At 33.9% G+C, this 3,246-nt stretch overlaps 1 long non-coding RNA gene across 1 annotated transcript; it reads left to right on the top strand.

Moving 5' to 3' along the window:
- Positions 1-1,658: 1,658 nt before the first annotated feature.
- LOC141678681 (uncharacterized) lies at positions 1,659-3,043 on the top strand. Its single transcript, XR_012557859.1, has 3 exons — positions 1,659-2,090; positions 2,183-2,314; positions 2,733-3,043. It is a non-coding gene; the product is annotated as an uncharacterized LOC141678681 (long non-coding RNA).
- The last annotated feature ends 203 nt before the right edge of the window (positions 3,044-3,246 follow it).

Below are 3,246 nucleotides of genomic sequence, written 5' to 3'. Positions count from 1 at the left end.
GACCAGATCAGGCCTGATGGAACAAAGAAGGCCCAAAACCCTGATTATTAATTAATTTCATAATTAATTAATAAGGGAGAAAAATAGCTATTAAGATAAGTCCTAGTGGGGATATAAATCCTTGTAGATTGGCCTCCAAGGAACCTCATAGGATAAGGAATCAACTTCCTACTTCCTAGGAATCCTAAGTCCATCCTAATTCAGAGACTTGACTACCAAGTCTCCTATACCAGGTCCAATTCAAGGACTCCCACATCTATATAAGGGGCCTCGCCCCACGGATCAGAACTACGTTTTTTGGCTTGATTCTCTAATTCATAGAGATACGTAGGCATCTCGTAAAGGCAGAGTTAAGCTACGAAACATGAGAGCATCCATTAAAGGCCTTGAGCTCACGTTCTTTAGTAATAAATACAGCAAATAATAACCTTAGTTTTTTATCCATAACACTCGGCTTCTTCCTTGAGAGAATACAAGAAAATATGAATATGTATGTTACTCCTAAACTAAGGACCAGTGCATGTTTTATACACTAACAGCACAGGTTTACAAGACTTGCACTAAAATATACTAAACTACTTTCTAAAGAAACCTTTTTCTATTTCCATTTTTAGCTTAGCAAATCTGTACAGAATCTTGTAGGTCTGTGACCATCCTTTGTCCAGTTAATCTTGGCCTTTGATCTTGTATTCTCCCAGCTATTTTGTAGACTTTTTAATCTAGTTGATAGATTGTTTGTTGACTGATAATCTTGAATCTTGAGCTTGTTTGCAATCTGTATTTGAGAGGCATATTGAGATCTCTAGTTTGTTTAATAGAGAAGTGACATCTCGATAAGTGTAATGACTTATCGGGATCTTTGAGTTCCCTATAGGTATATTTGACTTATCGGGGTCTCATGGTCTTTGCATGTGAAATGACTTGTCGAGATGTCTGAGATCTCTACATGTAGAAATGGCTTATCGATATCTCCGAGATCTCTACATACACATTTTGACTTGTCGATATCTCTGAGATCTCTAATGAGAAATTGACTTGTCGATATCTCCAATCTTCACATCTTTATTTGACTTGTCAATATCTCTGAGTTCTCTCACTACACCATAGATGGCCTATCGTAATGGTTTAATCGTGCGTGTTATAAAATTATGTTATATTAGCTATGCTCATCTTAGCCTACCGCAACATAGTATTTTTTATGTTACCATAGCATTTGTAACATGTTACTATAGCTTCAAAGTGTTACATACGGTAACATGTGAAAACTTATGTTACAATAGGGTGTTAAATGATAAAAAAGTATCATTTTACAAAAAAATAAATAAATATAATTATTTGACTTGAAAATTAATCAATTTTGATAATATAATTAAACAACAATATTAATATTAGCTAAGATTGATAAAATAGTTTTTTTGTTAAATTTTGTTAATTGTACTAATTAATAACTGATAATTTTTTTAATAAATAAATTGAACACTATTTAAATATGAAAATTTATTAAGAAATAATAAATAAAAGTGAAATTAGCGACAGTTTTTTGGACTCTCGTTGGGCTCTGATCAGGCGGGTTCAAAATATTTAGAAAGCGGGTTCAAAATTTTGGAGAAGCGGGTAAAATTTTAGACAAAGTGAATATTTCTAAACATCTCTCTCAGTCTAAACATCTCTCTTGGTGTCTCTCGGTTTTGAATTGAACTGAATTATAGATTAGCTAGGATTTGGGCCTTCACTGCAAAGGGATTCAACCAGGTCTTCTTGTTTCTCAACACAATTGGTTTGGGGATTCACTGATATAGGGTCTTTTTGTTTTATAATTGGCTCTTCTTCTGCAATCGGGTTTCTCAATTAGGGTATTTTTCCAAATTGGGTCTTGCAATTAGGGTTTTTGTTTGTAGATGCTTGCGGAGATTGGTGGTCTGAAATGCTAAGTGGTACTGAGAGATTCTAGCAGGGTTCCACCTCTCTCCTATATCAATAGTATAAGCGACCATCAATTTGTTTTAAGCTCTCTTTTCTCTCTTTAATTGCTGCTTCCATGTCTTTTGCTTACTCTTTCGTTGCCCTCTCCTTGGTCAATATAGTTTAAGGTATTTGAGTTTTTGCAATACACACCAACACAACATATGTATGTACTGTAATTATCAAGATACACAGTACTCTTAATTATTAAGATATGCAGATGGTTCGACTGGTGCAACGTACAAACATGAGCAAGAGAACAGTGGGGAATGAACAAGGCTTATCTCCGAGGGCTGACAATGACCGTGAATTCTAGACGAGCAACAGGAAGATTTGTTTCTTCCTCTTATGTGTAAGATGAATGTGAAAAGTTGTGTATGTTTTTGATTGCCATTCTTATCATCTTTCACAAAAGATAGCTTATTATTGATACATTTATTTGCACGTCCTTTATTATAATATGGCCTCCGGAGTACAAAACATACGCGAGATTTCCCTTAATAATTTAATAATTGCGAGACAGATGTAGTAGTGGAAAAATGATAATGGCGTAAATTGTGACATATTTGGAAGTCTCTGTTACCATTTAGTTTTAAAATTTTGATAATGGATCTCTAGATTAAGAACCTCAAAATCTCAAATATATATATATAAGGTACTAAAATCCGTGCAAACATGATATGCAAAAACTATTCTCTTGAATTAAGTGGTATTAAATCTTGACAATGATGTTCCTGCTTGCTTACTGATTGCCAAATTGCTCTTTATAGGATTCAGATAACGAGAGGCACGGTGAAGCTTCATTATTTGGTCATGATAGCTGGGGTCTAAAACCCATTAGAACGGAGTCCTCGCATAAAAATGACGTAACCCAGAAAAAGAATAGCCAGTCCCTTTGTAGATAACTTGTTCGAGAAGCATAGAAATACAATTTACCTAACACTCAAGTGGGACTGTTAAAGCGGGTTGAACCAAATAGTTGTATGTGTAAATATTGAAATGAACAAAGTTTCGGTCTTTAGTTTTACTCTAAGCTCCATCCTCCATAGTGTGTACTCTATACTTTTATTACAGTAGAGTAATTTTAAAGTTATGTACATGTATCCATCTTTAAAATAATTCAATTCTAATTATTAAATTAACTTTTAGTTATCTAAATTAGCTGACATCAAGTTTTATGAAATTTGTGACAGATTAATGAATGTATCAGGTAAAGGTTAGTATATTTATCTCAATCACTAATAGTCATTCAGCCTCTTCATTGTCTCTCCTCCTGAAGGAGAT

Source organism: Apium graveolens, chromosome 8, assembly GCF_009905375.1.
Source record: "Apium graveolens cultivar Ventura chromosome 8, ASM990537v1, whole genome shotgun sequence".
In the NCBI taxonomy this organism is placed as follows: Eukaryota; Viridiplantae; Streptophyta; class Magnoliopsida; order Apiales; family Apiaceae; genus Apium; species Apium graveolens.
The sequence above is the reverse complement of the archived record's forward strand: the minus strand, read 5'-3'. Positions and strand labels throughout refer to the sequence as shown.